The sequence below is a fragment of the Doryrhamphus excisus genome, linkage group LG15, assembly GCF_037039965.1.
Source record: "Doryrhamphus excisus strain RoL-2023G ecotype Guam linkage group LG15, RoL_Dexc_Guam_v1.1, whole genome shotgun sequence".
Taxonomy (NCBI): domain Eukaryota; kingdom Metazoa; phylum Chordata; class Actinopteri; order Syngnathiformes; family Syngnathidae; genus Doryrhamphus; species Doryrhamphus excisus.
In genome coordinates this window covers 17,067,025-17,087,286 of record NC_136371.1, presented here as the reverse complement: position 1 = coordinate 17,087,286, position 20,262 = coordinate 17,067,025, and positions in this window count along the sequence as shown.

Here is a 20,262-nt window from a genome sequence, read left to right as displayed (position 1 = left end):
TTAATTTTAATTTTAATTTTAATTTTAATTTTAATTTTAATTTTAATTTTAATTTTAATAAGGATGCAAGGACCAATTTGATATTTCAATTTTAATTTTAATTTTAATTTTTAAAAGGATGCAAGAACCACTTTGATATTTTAATTTTAATTTTAATTTTAATTTTAATTTTAATTTTAATTTTAATTTTAATTTTAATTTTAATTTTAATTTTAATTTTAATTTTAATTTTAATAAGGATGCAAGGACCAATTTGATATTTCAATTTTAATTTTAATTTTAATTTTTAAAAGGATGCAAGAACCACTTTGATATTTTAATTTTAATTTTAATTTTAATTTTAATTTTAATTTTAATTTTAATTTTAATTTTAATTTTAATTTTAATTTTAATTTTAATTTTAATTTTAATTTTAATTTTAATTTTAATTTTAATTTTAATTTTAATTTTAATAAGGATGCAAGGACCACTTTGATATTTCAATTTTAATTTTTATTTTAATTTTTAAAAGGATGCAAGGACCACTTTGATATTTTAATTTTAATTTTAATTTTAATTTTAATTTTAATTTTAATTTTAATTTTAATTTTAATTTTAATTTTAATTTTAATTTTAATTTTAATTTTACCCTTTTTATACGCTTTCTTATGTACTTCCTCCGGTCCGACACTTAAGTTGGGGTCAGTTTTTGTATCCAGCGCTACAAGTGCCTGCCTTGAATGGCCCCCACCCCCGCGCCGTTCACTTTCTTTTACAAGATGGAAGTCCATGTTGGGTCACATGTGGAGCTAATTCACCTGCACCCTCTCCAACATACCGTCACTCACCATCTCCATCTTCTGCCCTCAAAACTTCACGAGTCAAGACAGACTGGCGTTCGAAGTGACCTGCCGGAAGCCACTCCCACGACCTTGGCAGCGATGCAACACGGTCACGCAGAGAAGACATGTATGAGGACCTCCGCTAACTCCTGTCAGAGCTGTCAAGCCGCCTGACAAGCGTTTGCTTGAAATATCCGTCGAGACACACACACACACACACCCATACGCAGCCTCCTTAAATCCTTCTTTTCCTGCTTATTCATCTCACTTGCCTTGTTTGAAACTCCAAACGAGAGATGTTTTGTGCTGAAATGACCGCCATTAAGACACCTCGCCCACCTCGTCTATTTTTTAACACATTGCTGCAGATACAGTGGAGACAAAACTCTTATCAAAGTCTTTCCTGGAAACATTTCCATCACATTGCTGCCATATCAAAAGAAGAACATAGGCTGCAGACACAGCATGACTGATATTCAAGAGCGTGAGTGATACGTTATAGTCGTCTTTACTCTCATACGACCCAATGTAGCACACGTAAGAAGAGAAACCAAAATAGTTTTACTTTTGATGTCTTTTTTTACCACATTGTTAGCTTCTTATTGTATCTTGTTATTGTTAGTCTTCTTATTGTTAGCACTTCGTATTCCGAGTATTTTTATTTTATTTTATTTTATTTTATTTTATTTTATTTTATTTTATTTTATTTTATTTTATTTTATTTTATTTTATTTTATTTTATTTTATTTTATTTTATTTTATTTTATTTTATTATTTTTAAAGGATGCAAGGACCACTTTGATATCAAAAGAATAACATAGAAGAAGAACTGATATTCACATTGTTAGCTTCTTATTGTATCTTTTTATTGTTAGCACTTCTTATTCTGAGTATTTTAATTTAATTTAATTTAATTTAATTTAATTTAATTTAATTTAATTTAATTTAATTTAATTTAATTTAATTTAATTTAATTTTAATTTTAATTTTAATTTTAATTTTAATTTTAATTTTAATTTTAATTTTAATTTTAATTTTAATTTTAATTTTAATTTTTAGGATGCAAGGACCACTTTGATATCAAAAGAAGAACATAGACTGCAGACACAACATAACTGATATTCACATTGTTAGTTTCTTATTGTATTTTCTTATTGTTAGTACTTCTTATTCTGAGTATTTTTATTTTATTTTATTTTATTTTATTTTATTTTATTTTATTTTATTTTATTTTATTTTATTTTATTTTATTTTATTTTTATTTTTATTTTCATTTTATTTTATTTTCACATTGTTAGCTTCTTATTGTATCTTCTTATAGTTAGCACTTCTTATTCTGAGTATTTTTATTTTTATTTTTATTTTTATTTTTATTTTTATTTTTATTTTTATTTGTATTTGTATTTGTATTTGTATTTGTATTTGTATTTGTATTTTTATTTTTATTTTTATTTTTATTTTTATTTTTATTTTTATTTTTATTTTTAGCTAAATTTTTTATTTAGCTTCTCATTGTATCTTCTTATTGTTAGCACTTCTTATTCTGAGTAGATGAACCCCGACGTGTGTTCATTTTTGTAGAGGTAGAACATTCAGCTCTTCTAGTGAACTTATTTCTTTCAGTTTCCTTCAGTGGTTCAATGTTGTTGTTTCCTGAGCGTTCATCTTGACAACCATAACAAGCAAACACGCCCACGCAATCCGCCCGCAGGAGAACAGTACCGCCTCAAAATGTCCTCCCTAACATTGAGGGAATCACCTTGAGGAATACATCACACTTTTTTTTGTCCTGTTGTTGAATATCAATAGGGAACTTAAATCAAAGTAATATATGACTTGAAATTTAATATTTCTAACTATTGTAAGTACTACTCAGAGCTCTGTATACAGGAAATAGCACCCCTATAGTCACCTTTACGGTTCCATTACCCAATATAGTACACATAATAAGATACAGAAAACTGCTTACCACCTTCTAAATACATTTTTACACGTTAGAGCTCTCTAAGCATGACATAACATCCCTACAGTCTGGACTGGTGGCGAGCCAATCATAATAAGAGAATATAAGACAATAAAAAACCTGTTTACTATCTTCTAAGTATGTCTTTTGTACATTATTAGAGCCTTCTAGACATGAAATAGCACCCCTATAGTCAGCTTTACACTTCTATTACCAATATAGTAGACATTTATTCATTCATTCATTTTCTACCGCTTATCCTCACAAGGGTTGCGGGTGTGCTGGAGCCTATCCCAGATGTCTTTGGGCGAGAGGCGAGAGGCGGGAGGCGGGTTACCCCCTGGACTGGTGGCTAGCCAATCATAATAAGAGAAAATAAGACAATAAAAAACCTGTTTACTACCTTCTAAGTATGTTTTTTGTACATTATTAGAACCCTCTATACATGAAATAGCACCCCTATAGTCAGCTTTACACTCCTATTACCAATATAGTAGACATTTATTCATTTATTCATTTTCTACCGCTTATCCTCACGAGGGTTGCGGACGTGCTGGAGCCTATCCCAGATGTCTTCAGGCGAGAGGCGAGAGGTGGGAGGCGGGTTACACCCTGGACTGGTGGCTAGCCAATCATAATAAGAGAAAATAAGACAATAAAAAACATGTTTACTATTTTCCAAGTATGTTTTTTGTACATTATTAGAGCCCTCTATACATGAAATAGCACCCCTATAGTCAGCTTTACACTCCTATTACCAATATAGTAGACATTTATTCATTTATTCATTTTCTACCGCTTATCCTCACAAGGGTTGCGGACGTGCTGGAGCCTATCCCAGATGTCTTCAGGCGAGAGGCGAGAGGTGGGAGGCGGGTTACACCCTGGACTGGTGGCTAGCCAATCATAATAAGAGAAAATAAGACAATAAAAAACCTGTTTACTATCTTCTAAGTATTATTATTAGAGCCCTGTAGACATGAAATAGCACCCCTATAGTCAGCTTTACACTTCTATTACTAAAATAGTAGACATTTATTCATTCATTCATTTTCTACCGCTTATCTTCATGAGGGTTGCGGGTGTGCTGGAGCCTATCCCAGCTGTCTTTGGGTGAGAAGCGATACATTATTAGAGCCCTCTATACATGAAATAGCACCCCTAGAGTCACTTTTTTACACTATCTATTTTAAACTCTTCATTTGTATTAGATGGAACTACGTCGTTTCCAGTGACATTCCATCTTATGGAATGGAATTCCGGGGCTTTTCCCTTTTTGTTTGTCACACGCATGTTTCATTTGTGTGCGGTCACAGCATGACGGCAAATATTAGCAAGCAAATAAGAGAGCAATTGTTTCACTGACGCTTGTTTGCTAGCTCACCTCCGCAAAGCAGCTTGTGAGAAATAAGCGTCCAAAAAAAAAAAAAAAAAAGTGTTTGTTTTTGTGCTTTTCCGAGGCTGTTTAGACTCGCTTGCGTGTGCGGAGGTCCACATGTGCGCGGAGATGATAGTGGGGGGGGGAGGGGGGGTAAACACCTTGAGAGACCCGTACATATCCACTCAGAGGGAACTTTTATAAAACAGGCCGCAGTGCGCCGGTCCACCCACGCCTGCATGGGATTACAAGGTGTCCCGACTCTGCCAAGAATCCTCGAGGTGCAGCGCGCTGGGAGTGTGTGTGAGAAAATAGTTTGGGGGCCCGGATAGAAGGGGAGGTGGGAGAGGGGGGGTTCAGAGGCCGGAAATTTCGAGCAAGACCGAGGAACAGTGGGAGAGTGACCTTTTGCTAAACAGCTGTTCTCTCTCAGGTGCTTGTTCTCAGCAGAAGTGCCTCGGTCATTATTGCGCCCCGTGGGACCGGGTGGAGGCCTTGGAAGAGCGGGGGCTGGTGGGCGAGAGAAGCAAAACGACACAAACCTGATCTGTTACATATTGTTGACTTTTGGACTTTTACTCCGGTTAGTTTATTGCTGATGCAACCTCGGGGCGGCATGGCTTGTTCATCGTCCTATTTTATTGTATTTTATTTAGTGCTGAATATGTCCTGGTTTTGGTTTTTCTTACTATTGAAGTACTTATTTGTCCAGTAAGTAGTATTTTTTTACATGCCATTAAATGCTTAACCTGCACGCTACACTTCTCCATTCTTTTCCATTGCCTCCTTACTGTTGAGTATAGAAATACAAGCAAAAGATCCATGCCAAACGTTTACATTGTGGCTGTTTTTATGGCTTATAAATGCAGTGAGAGTAACTTCTATTATTATATCACCACAATTAAAAACATAAAAGATGTATAAAAAAAACAAAAAAAATGTCATTTTTGCGAATTTACTTTAATTTAAAAAAAATAATTTTTTTAAAATTTTAATTTTTAAAAATGTAAAATTTAATTAAAATTTTAAATTTAAAATTAATTTAAAAAACATAATAATACGCATAATAAAAATGTTAAGTAACCTCTTAAAAGTCTTTATCTTTTGTAAATTTCCTAACAATTTTCTATCATTGATGGTCAACTGGTGGGTCTGGACCCAAAATCTGCTTCTTCACCGCTTCCCTTTATGACATTCCATTCCATTCTCCCCCGCTTATCTGGATCCGGGTCACGGGGGGCAGCAGTCTCAGTAGGGAAGCCCAGACCTCCCGGTCCCGGACCAATCCTACAGCTCCACCAAAGCGTTCCCAGACCAGCTTTGAGACATACTGTAATCCCTCCAGTATGTCCTAGGTTTGCCTGTCTATCCCAGTTGGGCATGCCCAGAAAACCTCACCAGGGAGACGTTGGACTAGATGGCCAAGCCACCTCGAAAAATATATCAATCAATAAATGATAGTGTTTTGTGGTTAAATACGGCCTATTGTTATGTACTTTTTGTGCTGAGTAGAAAAACTGCAAAATGTTCAAAAATACTAACAAATGGTAATTCACAAGACGCATTCAACAATGTGGTGATGATATGTAGTATTCTATACTGGTCACTATATATAGGTGTCAGTAATCTTACATTGATGACATAAAAGTCACTGCAGTAAATACTGCATAATAATAATAATAATAATACAGAATCAGTTAAGCAGTACAAAATACACAATATAGAAAAATAAACAATATAAACAACCCAAGTATTAACAAAATCAACAGTTTTACCCGAGTTATATACAAATACTGTATGCAGATAATATGAAAAGAGATGAGATATATGAAAAAAAAACAAAACAACAGAAGTAGCCAAAAAAATCAGCTGTAATTTTACAAGAATAAAGTCAAAATACTAAAAGAAAAAAACTATAATTTTAGAACAATAAGCAATAAACTGTTATGAGAACAAAATAAAGTCGTAATTTTTTACAAAACTAGCTTGGGGAAAAATATGGGAATGTTATGATGGGGAGAAATAATGTAATTTTACTTGTGTAAAGTTGAAATATTATTGTTTTAATTATATTTTAAAAAATGTATAGGTTGTGGAAAAACATATTAGTCAAAATATTATGGGAATAAAATCAGAATTATGAGAAGGAAAAAAAACAAAACAACAGAAGTAGCCAAAAAATCAGCTGTCATTTTACAAGAATAAAGTCAAAATACTAAAAGAAAAAAACTATAATTTTAGAACAATAAGCAATAAACTGTTATGAGAACAAAATAAAGTCGTAATTTTTTACAAAACTAGCTTGGGGAAAAATATGTGAGTGTTATGATTGGGGAGAAATAATGTAATTTTACTTGTGTAAAGTTGAAATATTATTGTTTTAATTATATTTTAAAAAATGTATAGGTTGTGGAAAAACATATTAGTCAAAATATTATGGGAATAAAATCAGAATTATGAGAAGGAAAAAAAAACAAAACAACAAAAGTAGCCAAAAAATCAGCTGTCATTTTACAAGAATAAAGTCAAAATACTAAAAGAAAAAAATATATAATTTTAGAACAATAATATGAATTATTTTTTTGATTATGTCGACTATATTGGGTAATAAGCATGTAAAGGTTACTATAGGGGTGTTATTTTATGTCTAGAGGGCTCTAAAATTTTATTTAGAATGTCGCAATGAGGTTTTATATGCTCTGAAAATATTTTCAAATGAGGAATCCTTGGTCAAATATTCATTGGGCAGTTCTAATTGACATAATTAGTGGTGTTATTTAGTGTTTTATTAATATTTCATATTAATGCATGCCTGCAGTTATCGTGTTCCGACATTCCTGGAAAATGTATTGTGTGTTTCAAATAATGCATTTGCTTAGTTGAATGATAATGATGATACTGTATAGTGGCTGGCATCCCTTATAAATATTATCAATGTGTTTAATTCTTCTTAAAATACCCACAATACACTCCTGTAGTATTACAAGACAAAAACACACGGCAAGGTCCTATCAATATGTGTTAAACAGCACCAGAAATGTTTCTAAAAAGGTTTTCTTTCAAAGAAAAGATGTTAGGTATGAGCCTGCCAGTTTACAAATGATTTTTTTTTTTGCCTCCATGCAAAAGTATTCAATCTTGTGCCGCCTGAGGGGCTGAATAGGTGTTTAATTATTAATGCTGTTTGAACAAAAGGGTATTCTAAGCCTGCCGGAGCCACCAACTGGACATTCTCCTCAGTGTTTGATGGATGTTAACTTCACAAATAGTCTGTTTCTGTTTCACCGTGTTTGTGCTAAATTACCCCCAAAGACCACGGAAGAGCCTGTAAGCTTTTTTTTTTTTTTTTTTTTTTTTCCCCAGCTCCGCTCAAGCATGCAGCGAACATGCTCATATAAGCTCACACGAGAACATAAGCATGCTGGAATATTCTTTTCTTTGGGCACTTCCTGTTCGGGGTAGCATGTTTGGAGAAGCTTGTTGCTTCCCTGTGTGGGTCAGACTAATGTTTCCGTGCAAAGAAAGGTGATAGTCACATCATTGAACTAAAGGGTTACTTAGAAACATACTCTTGAGTCAGGGTGTGCAAAATCCGGCCTGGGGGTCATTTGGTGGCCTGTGGCTGTTTTTTATTGGCCCGTGGCACATTTAAAAAATTTTAAAATTTTAATTTTTTTTTACAATCAGCAGTAATTTAACATGAATGATGTGAAAATGTTAAGAGGAATGTTAACATAAAAAGTCATAATTTTATGAGAATAATGTCATAATATGATGGGGAGAAATAATGTAATTTTACTCGTGTAAAGTTTAAATATTATTGTTTTAATTATGTTTTAATTTTACAAAAAAAACAATACATATTTTTTATAGGTTGTAAAAAAACAAATTAGTCAAAATAATATGGGAATAAAGTCAGAATTATGAAAAGAAAAAAAACAAGAAAAAGCTGTAATTTTACAAGAATAAAGTCAAAATATTGAAAGAAAAAAGTTGTAATTTTAGAACAATAAGCAATAAACTTTTTATGAGAACAAAATAAAGTCGTTAATTTTTTGAAAATTAGCCTGGGAAAAATAATGTAATTTTACTCATGTAAATTTGAAATATTATTGTTTTAATTTTATGTTTTAATTATATAAAAAACAATAAATCTATTTTTATAGTTGGAGAAAAACATTAGTCAAAATATTATGGGAATAAAGTCAGAATTATGAGAAGAATTTTTTTTACAAGAATAAAGTCAAAATACTGCAAGAAAAAGCTGTAATTTTAGAACAATAAGCAATAAACTTTTTATGAGATCAAAATTAAGTCGTCATTTTTAGAAAATTTGCCTGGGGAAAAATAATGTAATTTTACTTGTGTCAAGTTGAAATATTATTGTTTTAATTATATAAAAAAAACAATAAATCTTTTTTATAGGTTGTGGAAAAACAAATTAGTCAAAATATTATGGGAATAAAGTCAGAATTATGAGAAGAAAAAGAACAAAAAAATGCTGTAATTTTACAAGAATAAAGTCAAAATACTAAAAGAAAAAAAATGCAATTTTAGAACAATAAGCAAACTTTTTATGAGAACAAAATAAAGTCATCATTTTTAGAAAATTAGCCTGGGGAAAAATAATGTAATTTTACTTGTGTAAAGTTGAAATATCATTGTTTTAATCATATGTTTTAATTGTATTAAAAAATATTTTTTTATAGGTTGTGGAAAAACATATTAGTCAAAATATTATGGGAATAAAATCAGAATTATGAGAAGGAAAAAAAACAAAACAACAAAAGTAGCCAAAAAATCAGCTGTCATTTTACAAGAATAAAGTCAAAATACTACGAGAAAAAAACTATAATTTTAGAACAATAAGCAATAAACTGTTATGAGAACAAAATAAAGTCGTAATTTTTTACAAAACTAGCTTGGGGAAAAATATGGGAATGTTATGATGGGGAGAAATAATGTAATTTTACTTGTGTAAAGTTGAAATATTATTGTTTTAATTATATTTTAAAAAATGTATAGGTTGTGGAAAAACATATTTGTCAAAATATTATGGGAATAAAATCAGAATTATGAGAAGGGAAAAAAACAAAACAACAGAAGTAGCCAAAAAATCAGCTGTAATTTTACAAGAATAAAGTCAAAATACTAAAAGAAAAAAATATATAATTTTAGAACAATAAGCAATGAACTTTTTTTGAGAACAAAATAAAGTCGTAATTTTAGAAAATTAGCTTGGGGAAAAATATGGGAATGTTATGGGAGTAAAATAAACATATAATGGGAATAAAGTTATTTAAGAAGAAAATCAAATATTGTGGGAGAGTAGAGTTAATACTAATAACTCCTTAGCATAGAAAATATATAATACAAGGTGCATCATTTCATTTATCACCGTGTGGCCCCCTTTGGATGTCCTGCTCTCAGTGAAGTGCCACCAGCCTCCAGAGGAACCTGGCATCGAATCACTTCTCCACTTTGTCTGCATGCGAGACACTGTTTTTGTTTGGAAGTTGGGAATGGCGCTCGGTTTTAGGGCTTGTACTCGCCTTGACCACAGACTGACCGCTCACCCAAGGCCCCCGGCGGCAGTGTCAGGGAGAGGTGACTTGTAGTATCTCCACTTGCAAATCCATCCCCGGGGAGGGACCGTACATGCTTTTAGGACGAGGCGAGGGTCCTTACTTACCGAGTAGGTGAAACGGGTGACGCCAGACCACGGTACCGATCAACCTAGCCCGAGTTTGATGTTCTTGAGTAGCAGACCTGCACACGCAGGCTTTTGGAAGCGCAGGCCTCACTTAAGTGCTAATTTAGGCAGGGATTAGGGGATAATGTGTATTTTAAAAGAGGAAATCCTTTGAGTTTCCTCGTCATGCTGCAGCAGCTCACAGTGGGTAATTGGAGCCAGATGTTGCTGCATGCAGAAGCACAAGAAATGTCCTTTCTTTCCTCGGAGAGACGCGAAACACGCTGAAATTCTGTCATCATGCCGGCTTTTTTGTGCTAACACAAACTCCTTCGTCGTCACCGCTTAATCACATTAGATTTAATCGAAGAGGAGGCACATTATGCGCTTTTCCCATCAAATTTAGTGCCGTGACGAGTAGTGTGCAGAATCGGCGGGTACACGCCATCCCAGAGTGCTTTGCAGCAATGGCACAGGACCGGGAGAGGAGACAAGCGAGGGATGAAAGGGAAACACTAATAATGTCTCACATGTGTACTGGCAAATTGTCTGCCAACACCGGCGAGCGAGGCGCTGACTGTAATAAGCAGCATGCACTATTTATGATCACAAAGCTGGGCTGGGGAGGGCGAGCGCTGTCAAAATAAAAAAACATGTCAATCTGTTGCCTGTCTGCTAACGCACTTTTCTTCATGTTGGCCTGTGATGTACAAAGGCGGGAAAAATCCCATCAAACTGACATATTTCTTAAAGTTCCACACGTCTTAAAGGGGAGGGAATGCAAATCAAAGGGAATATCAAAGCGGGAAGAAGTGCGCCAATGTGGGAAAGTAAATATTTGCTCCTAATGGTTTGCGAGCGCATGTGACGCATGCTGGTGCAATCGTGCGGAAAGCAAGGTGGGGAAGAGCGCTTAGGTAGGAAAAGGAAATTAGGCCAAGATGTTTTAATACTTCATGCGGCATTGAAAATTCCCTATGAATTTTCCAAAACTTCTTCCCGCTCCGCACAATTACCCATGTTTATTCGTTTTGATTAGCGCCGATGAAAAGTTGTGTCCGACGTGCGCCCCCGGGATGAATATCTGTGTCAGTGTTTGAGTGACAGTCCGTCAGACGCACATGAAAGACCCGCCTTTCTTCTGGTTTTCCGCTTTCTACCTACTGGAACAGCAGGTAACTGGAATATATGCTGAATATTTCACCGGTCTCGCAGGACGCTACTCAAAGCAGGCGGAAGAAAAGTTGATTTAAGTCGCTGTAGAATAGAATAATCCATTATTAGTCCCGCGATGCGGAAATTCGGGACACTGGTGATAAGTTGATGAGCTGCCTTGGGCCCTTGTCAATTCCGTACGCTCTTTCTTGTTGCCACGGTTTCCCCTCAAGAAACGATGCAAGAACAACCGCGACTAGCCACGGTGCTGGCGTGGGGGTCGGTCGACAGGTCACAGGAACCTAATGCAAAAAAAGTCCACGCAATAATTGCAGATACAGTTTACCTTGGTTAAAGTCCGCCTCAGTTTACACATGTTTTGGTAACATGAACCTAAGGCAAAAAAAGTCCACACAATAATTGCAGATACAGTTTACCTTGGTTAAAGTCCGCCTCAGTTTACACATGTTTTGGTTAACAACCAATAATTTTGCTAAAAATTTGGCCTTACCTTGCGTTCAACTGCTTGATTAGCATCTAAAATACAATCCAGTTTGGTTGCATCACTTGCACGGGATTGTACAATGTATTGTGGGGGTCGGTCGACAGGTCACAGGAACCTAATGCAAAAAAAGTCCATGCAATAATTGTAGATACAGTTTACCTTGGTTAAAGTCCGCCTCAGTTTACACATGTTTTGGTAACATGAACCTAAGGCAAAAAAAGTCCACACAATAATTGCAGATACAGTTTGCCTTGGTTAAAGTCCGCCTCAGTTTACACATGTTTTGGTTAACAACCAATAATTTTGCTAAAAATTTGGCCTTACCTTGCGTTCAACCGCTTGATTAGCATCTAAAATACAATCCAGTTTGGTTGCATCACTTGCACGGGATTGTACAATGTTTTGAGGGGGTCGGTCGACAGGTCACAGGAACCTAATGCAAAAAAAGTTCACGCAATAATTGCAGATACAGTTTACCTTGGTTAAAGTCCGCCTCCGTTTACACATGTTTTGGTAACATGAACCTAAGGCAAAAAAAGTCCACACAATAATTGCAGATACAGTTTACCTTGGTTAAAGTCCGCCTCAGTTTACACATGTTTTGGTTAACAACCAATAATTTTGCTAAAAATTTGGCCTTACCTTGCGTTCAACCGCTTGATTAGCATCTAAAATACAATCCAGTTTGGTTGCATCACTTGCACGGGATTGTACAATGTTTTGAGGGGGTCGGTCGACAGGTCACAGGAACCTAATGCAAAAAAAGTCCACGCAATAATTGCAGATACAGTTTACCTTGGTTAAAGTCCGCCTCCGTTTACACATGTTTTGGTAACATGAACCTAAGGCAAAAAAAGTCCACACAATAATTGCAGATACAGTTTACCTTGGTTAAAGTCCGCCTCAGTTTACACATGTTTTGGTTAACAACCAATAATTTTGCTAAAAATTTGGCCTTACCTTGCGTTCAACCGCTTGATTAGCATCTAAAATACAATCCAGTTTGGTTGCATCACTTGCACGGGATTGTACAATGTTTTGTGGGGGTCGGTCGACAGGTCACAGGAACCTAATGCAAAAAAAGTCCACGCAATAATTGCAGATACAGTTTACCTTGGTTAAAGTCCGCCTCAGTTTACACATGTTTTGGTAACATGAACCTAAGGCAAAAAAAGTCCACACAATAATTGCAGATACAGTTTACCTTGGTTAAAGTCCGCCTCAGTTTACACATGTTTTGGTTAACAACCAATAATTTTGCTAAAAATTTGGCCTTACCTTGCGTTCAACCGCTTGATTAGCATCTAAAATACAATCCAGTTTGGTTGCATCACTTGCACGGGATTGTACAATGTTTTGAGGGGGTCGGTCGACAGGTCACAGAAACCTAATGCAAAAAAAGTCCACGCAATAATTGCAGATACAGTTTACCTTGGTTAAAGTCCGCCTCAGTTTACACATGTTTTGGTAACATGAACCTAAGGACAAAAAAATCCACACAATAATTGCAGATACAGTTTACCTTGGTTAAAGTCCGCCTCAGTTTACACATGTTTTGGTTAACAACCAATATTTTTGCTAAAAATTTGGCCTTACCTTGCGTTCAACCACTTGATTAGCATCTAAAATACAATCCAGTTTGGTTGCATCACTTGCACGGGATTGTACAATGTATTGTGGGGGTCGGTCGACAGGTAACATGAACCTAAGGCAAAAAAAAGTCCATGCAAAATTGCAGATACAGTTTGCCTTGGTTAAAGTCCGCCTCAGTTTACACATTTTTTGGTTAACAACCAACAATTTTGCAAAAATTTGGCCTTGCCTTCAACCGCTTGACTAGCATCTAAAATACAATCCAGTTTGGTCGCATCACTTGCACGGGATTGTACAATGTATTGTGGGGGTCGGTCGACAGGTAACATGAACCTAAGGCAAAAAAAAGTCCACGCAAAATTGCAGATACAGTTTGCCTTGGTTAAAGTCCGCCTCAGTTTACACATGTTTTGGTTAACAACCAATATTTTTGCTAAAAATTTGGCCTTACCTTGCGTTCAACCACTTGATTAGCATCTAAAATACAATCCAGTTTGGTTGCATCACTTGCACGGGATTGTACAATGTATTGTGGGGGTCGGTCGACAGGTAACATGAACCTAAGGCAAAAAAAAGTCCATGCAAAATTGCAGATACAGTTTGCCTTGGTTAAAGTCCGCCTCAGTTTACACATTTTTTGGTTAACAACCAACAATTTTGCAAAAATTTGGCCTTGCCTTCAACCGCTTGACTAGCATCTAAAATACAATCCAGTTTGGTCGCATCACTTGCACGGGATTGTACAATGTATTGTGGGGGTCGGTCGACAGGTAACATGAACCTAAGGCAAAAAAAAGTCCACGCAAAATTGCAGATACAGTTTGCCTTGGTTAAAGTCCGCCTCAGTTTACACATGTTTTGGTTAACAACCAACAATTTTGCAAAAATTTGGCCTTGCGTTCAACCGCTTGATTAGCATCTAAAATACAATCCAGTTTGGTTGCATCACTTGCACGGGATTGTACAATGTATTGTGGGGGTCGGTCGACAGGTAACATGAACCTAAGGCAAAAAAAAGTCCACACAAAATTGCAGATACAGTTTGCCTTGGTTAAAGTCCGCCTTAGTTTACACATGTTTTGGTTAACAACCAACAATTTTGCTAAAAATGTGGCCTTATCTTGCGTTCAACTGCTCGATTAGCATCTAAAATACAATCCAGTTTGTATAATGTATTGTCGCTTTGCATTTTTATATCAGAATTGAAAGATGAGATACATAAACACAACACAGAAATGCGATGGACCGCACCAAGACAAGGTTGCAAAACTCCCAAAGAGAAGACCGTCATCATTTCACATGTATGTAAATACGACGGGAGTGGCTCAATCATCGGCTGCACTGCACTCATTCAGTGGTGTGAAAAAGTAATTACCACCCCGTTAAAACACAAGTGAGATAAATTGAGATCTATCAGTGTGGTAAAGGTTACTATAACGCCATTTTTTGTGACTCCAGCAAACCACAATGAGAGCCATTCTCCACAAATGGTCAAAACATAGAACAGTTGTGAAGCTTCCTAGGAGTGGCTGACCGAAGTGGCTTATCCAAGAGGTCACAAAAGACCCCACAACAACATTAAGGCCTCACTTGCTCAGTTATGTTCAATGTCATAACGCCACCATAAGAAAGACATTAGGCAAAAACAGGATACGTGATTACCAAAACCACTGCTGAACAAAAAAAAATATTTCCAGCTCATCTCAATTTCACCTAAAAATATTGTGATGATCTTTGGGAAAATACTCTGTGATCTGATGAGACTAAAGTTTATTTTATTTTATTTTATTTTATTTTATTTTATTTTATTTTATTTTATTTTATTTTATTTTATTTTATTTTATTTTATTTTATTTTATTTTATTTTATTTTTTTTATTTTATTTTATTTTATTTTATTTTATTTTATTTTACTATTATTTTATGCCATTTTATTTTGATTCCACATACTGAAATGCTATGCTAACGCTAAGTGTTTCAAATGTACTTCTTCCCTGAGATCATATTTTTAGCCTTATGTATTATTTTAGCTGTTTGAAGATGAACTATATCAGTAAGTTGAAGTATTTGTCATTTTAGAAATAAGGAGTTAGTATGTTCTCTGTAGGCGGCATTATGAATTATCCTTACTGGCCTTTTTTGCAGTGCATTTAGCGAGTGAAGATTGTGACAAAATGTGACAAATAAATAAAAATAACTCAGGAAGGGGGCAAATACTTACACATACAGAATAGTTAAACAGGTCCTGGTTTTTGTAAAGTCATCTCTATTTTTTTGTGTGGGAGGAACGATACACTGGGAGAAGAGTATCCGCTGGATGGGATGTGAGCCGTGTCTTTTTGACTGGGAAAACTGAGATAAAGGTCCCAACTTCATACAAAAAAACGGTTATGTGGACAAACAACCCCGACTTAAAAACAATATGGCCGTGGAATTCTGTCCTCATCAAACATTTGGTTTCAAGTGTTAATAACACCACGGAGGCCGGTTCGCAATCAGGGGCCCCGACCCGCAACATGGAATGTTTACTTGTCTCCACAGCCATGTAAAGGTGAGGAAAAGTTCCAGAAAAAAAGTGATGTAACCGGGCTGCAGCGTGGGAGACTGTAAAAGGGAGACGGGAGTCTGGGGAGGGGAGGTGATTGGTGCTGGGAGTCGTAGGGGGGTGGTGGTTTGGGGCGATGCTGCCGACGACGGCTTTGGAGTATAATAATTATTAAAAAAAGAAACACCAATTTCCTTCCCACAGCTGAGCACCTACAGGTCATTACTTCCTCTGCTGGGCTGTAATGTGAAAATCCCGAAGCCCCTTCCTTGGAAAACTTCCCGCCACTGCATCAACAGCAAATAATGACACCATTCCACCGCTATGACCTCTGGCAGAAAGAACAACAGTCCGTTAGTCGACAACGGTGAAGTCAGCGAACACAACATGCATGTTTCATGTGTTGCCTTCATGAATCCATTTCAATCTCACTCAGCAGCGAGGAACGATAAGAGCGCGTAAACACCGCGACGACTTCCGAGGCCGGGCTAATGAACGTGCGAGGACAGGAATAGTGCGTGAACAAGCCAGGGCTGCCTTCCAAAATATCCACTCCCACACAGGTCAGTGGACTTGGCTGCATTCTGAGCTGCGCCGGGGAGGGAGGGAGCTGCTTAAATGCCTGGGATCTGAGGAAAGAATTCGACGGGGCATGGGAATGGCAGTGTCACAGCAGTCGCCAGAGAACGCTCTTAAAAAGCCACCGCTGCCGCGGACTGGGGACGCAACAAAGCGACGGCGGCGGCGGTCTCAAGTTGATTTTGGAAGTTTTGGAAGTGAAACCCAAAGACGCAGAGCAGTGGTCACATGGTTGCCTGATAGTGTGCCATCACCGAATCATCGGTTGATATAAAAACTGCTCAGTTTGTCTTAGGAAAGTCATAATAGTTGCAGTTTATGTGTGGGTTCCCCCCGAACGGGGTCATTGAAACCTGGTCCTTCCTGAATCCAGGCATTTCCTGACAAGGAGGGAGGCGCCACAAAGTAAGCACAGATAACACCAAAGCTCGTGTAATTTATTTCAATTACCGGCAAGCCTGAGGAGAATGGGGTTAGCGAAGGAGGGGGGCAGGCCACATTGGGATGAGACTCCCACTAGGACAAGGGGTCGGCAACCTTTTTTTTTTGCTAAGAAATAGAGAGATTCACATATTTGAAAATGTATTTCCAAGAGAGCCATATAATATTTTTGTTTGATCCGGAAGACCAGGACTGCTGGAATTGGTTCTGGATTCAAATGCATGAGAATTTTATATTTTGGATATTATTTTCAACACAGTAACTTCTGTAATGTTTTACTTTAAAATCCGTCCAACTATCCGAGGTCAGGTCACATTAAGGACATTAGCCGGCCGAAGCAAGGAAACTCGACGACTACTTTGTCCAGCTCCTCCCGATGGATCATGAGGCGTTCCCAGGCCAGTTGACAGACATAGTAGTCTCCAATGTATCCTGGATCTTGTGCCCTGAATCCCTCCGCAGTGTGGCGTCCGGGGTGCATCCCAACCGGATGCCTGAGCCGACTCATCTCGCTCCTAAGAGTAGCGGTTCTACTCCGGATTTCTTTGGCTCACCCTGGCTTAAAAATAAAAAAATAAAAAATAAAAAATAAAAAATAAAAAATAAAAAATAAAAAATAAAAAATAAAAAATAAAAAATAAAAAATAAAAAATAAAACATAAAAAATAAAAAATTATTGAATTTGAGGTTTTTAAAGAATATTTGTCTGTTTTCTCTCACATACTTTTTTTTCACCCTCAGCCATCTCTGTGTGGAGTTTTTATATCCATGTTAGCTTGTGATGAGTAGTTGAAGTGTTTTTTTTCTTTCTTTTGTACTGGACGATGTACGAACTGGTTGCTCTTGGCACGTGGTTGGGTGCCTCAAGCTGGGTGAGGGTGCTTGGATATGGGGTTTTTTATTCTGGGTAGACAAGGAATAATATATGTTTTGTTGGGATGAGGTTGGAATCTGGGTGGTTAGGGGGTTGGGACTAGATAAGTCCCTTTCGAACATGTAATGGTAATGGTTTTATTTCATTTGGTACCCATTATGTCATTGGATGGTCATATCACCTCGTACTTTGGTATGTGAAAATAAAATAAAATAAAATAAAATAAAATAAAATAAAATAAAATAAAATAAAATAAAATAAAATAAAATAAAATAAAATAAAATAAAATAAAATTAATGCAATTAAAAATTATATTAGGAAAGCAGGAAGTGAACAAATGTAACAGATGGAGGGGTAGAATTTAATAAGCTTTGCTTCTTCCTACTCCTTTTGGACATGTGGAACTGTGAACTGATTATGGGACCCACTCAATTGTAATCTGATGCATATTCAAATGAAGTCAAACTATAACCATAACCATAACCATAACCATAGGAATGCACGCCTCACAAGTGACCACCTGCGACCGGAAACATTCATTGGTCGCTTGACAGGAACCTTTCCCGATAAAGTTATATTCAACTTATATTCGATTTAGCAGGGTTAGGTCTGCGATTAGAGCAAAACTATCTGGCAGCTTTGCAATTTTCACAGCAAACATGCAAATTCACGCTGATTTCGTGGCCCAGTTTAAAGAAACAAAGCGGCGGAGGAGGAGCGTGTCACGGTGAAAGAGACAAAAAAGGAAGCTAATCAACAAAGTGTTAATTGAAAAATGTGTCGCAAACAGCCCCGCCCTCAAATATTGTTAATGCTTATTTTGTTGTTGCACCTATCAGAGGCTCGTGATGGCAATCAGCTCGCCGCTCGCCTTCAAGCATGTCACTGCCGCTCAGAGCCGTTTCACATGTTTTAAGAAGAATCTCATGGAAGTGGGGGGGCGATGGTGGGGGGTGTTGGTGGGAAAGCTGGGCAATTAATGTTTGATGATGTGTCTGCGTGTTTTTGTGGCTGGGCTCGCTGTGTTTCAGCAGCAGGAAACATGGAGGCAGAGGCGGCACAAGGGGAAGGAAATGCTTTCACAAGATTAAAGACGCTCGCAATTGGAAACTTTGGCGTGTTTAAAATGCTCTTTTGCCAAGAAAGGAAACTTTTGTCATCACATTTCTTCTGTGGTGTATTGGGGACGGATGAGGGAGGGGGTCGGCGAGACAGAGACCCTGAGGTAAGGGGGGCAACCACCCATGAACATGCTTGCATTATTAAAACCGGACAGTGAATCAAAGTCTGGATCAGGATTAAAACTTGGCCTGAGGCAGCGGGCGATCAAAAATAGGAATTATTAACATTTGGAAAACGAAAGGAAAAACAAGCAACTCGGTTCGAGACACATGTGGAGAAAACGTTACATGAAAATATACTTTACATATATACTGTATATGTAAAATATACTGTATATACTGCAAATTTAGTGGTTAAGGCATGCCCTTTCAATACTTTAATCAATGTAAAATACAACCTTTTAATACATGTAATAATGAATTAGATTTAATCTTAAATTTGATAAATAATTTAGGCTAAAATATATTGGAACAAGGTATACTGGGTATACTGGGGTGGGAGTAGCTCAATCAGCGAGACCTTGCCAAACCATTGGCGTCTTGGGCCAATATTATGACTTTTTGTGTTATTTTTTAACATTATGCTACTATAATTTTAGCTTTCTTTGTAATATAACAAGATAATATTCGCATAATTATCAGAGTACAACTTTTTTGGAGCCGCCGTGGTTTAGTGGTTAGTGTTCTGGACTGGTCGAAATCAGTATGCGGATGAAAAGTTCTGCTGTGGCGACTTTGTACGCAGAAAAAAGCCGAAAGAAAGAAACAAACAAAAGATTACGAGATTTTTGTTCTACTATTTTGACTTTATTTTCACATGTTTCATGTTGTTTTTTTTAATAAAATAAAATAAAATTAAATTAAATAAAATTAAATTAAATTAAATTAAATTAAATTAAATTAAATTAAATTAAATTAAATTAAATTAAATTAAATAATATAAAATAAATTAAATACAATTAAATTAAATTAAATTAAATTAAATTAAATTAAATTAAATTAAATTAAATTAAATTAAATTAAATTAAATTAAATTAAATTAAATTAAATTAAAATTCATTTAATTCAAAAAAGCCGAAAGAAACAAACAAACAAAAGATTACGACATTTTTGTTCTACTATTTTGACTTTATTTTCACAAAATTAGGTAGTTATTTAGTTAATTAAGTACGTTTTTTTTTCCAACTTCTTTCTGTTGTTGTTTTTCTTAATTAATTTTCTTAATTTATTTTCTTTAAAATTGTGCCGTTCTTCCTCTTAATATTTTGACTTTAATATTTGTAGCTTTTCATCATTTTTTTCTCCCAATTTCTGATGTTGTTTTTTTTTAAATAAAATTAAATAAAATTAAATAAAATTAAATAAAATTAAATAAAATTAAATAAAATTAAATAAAATTAAATAAAATTAAATAAAATTAAATACAATTAAATAAAATTAAATTCTTTTTATTCAAAAAAGCCAAAAGAAAGAAACAAACAAAAGATTATGACATTTTTGTTGTACTATTTTGACTTTATTTTCACAAAATTACTGTAGGTTTTTTTCAATTTCTTCTGTTGTTGTTTTTCTTAATTAATTTTCTTAATTTATTTT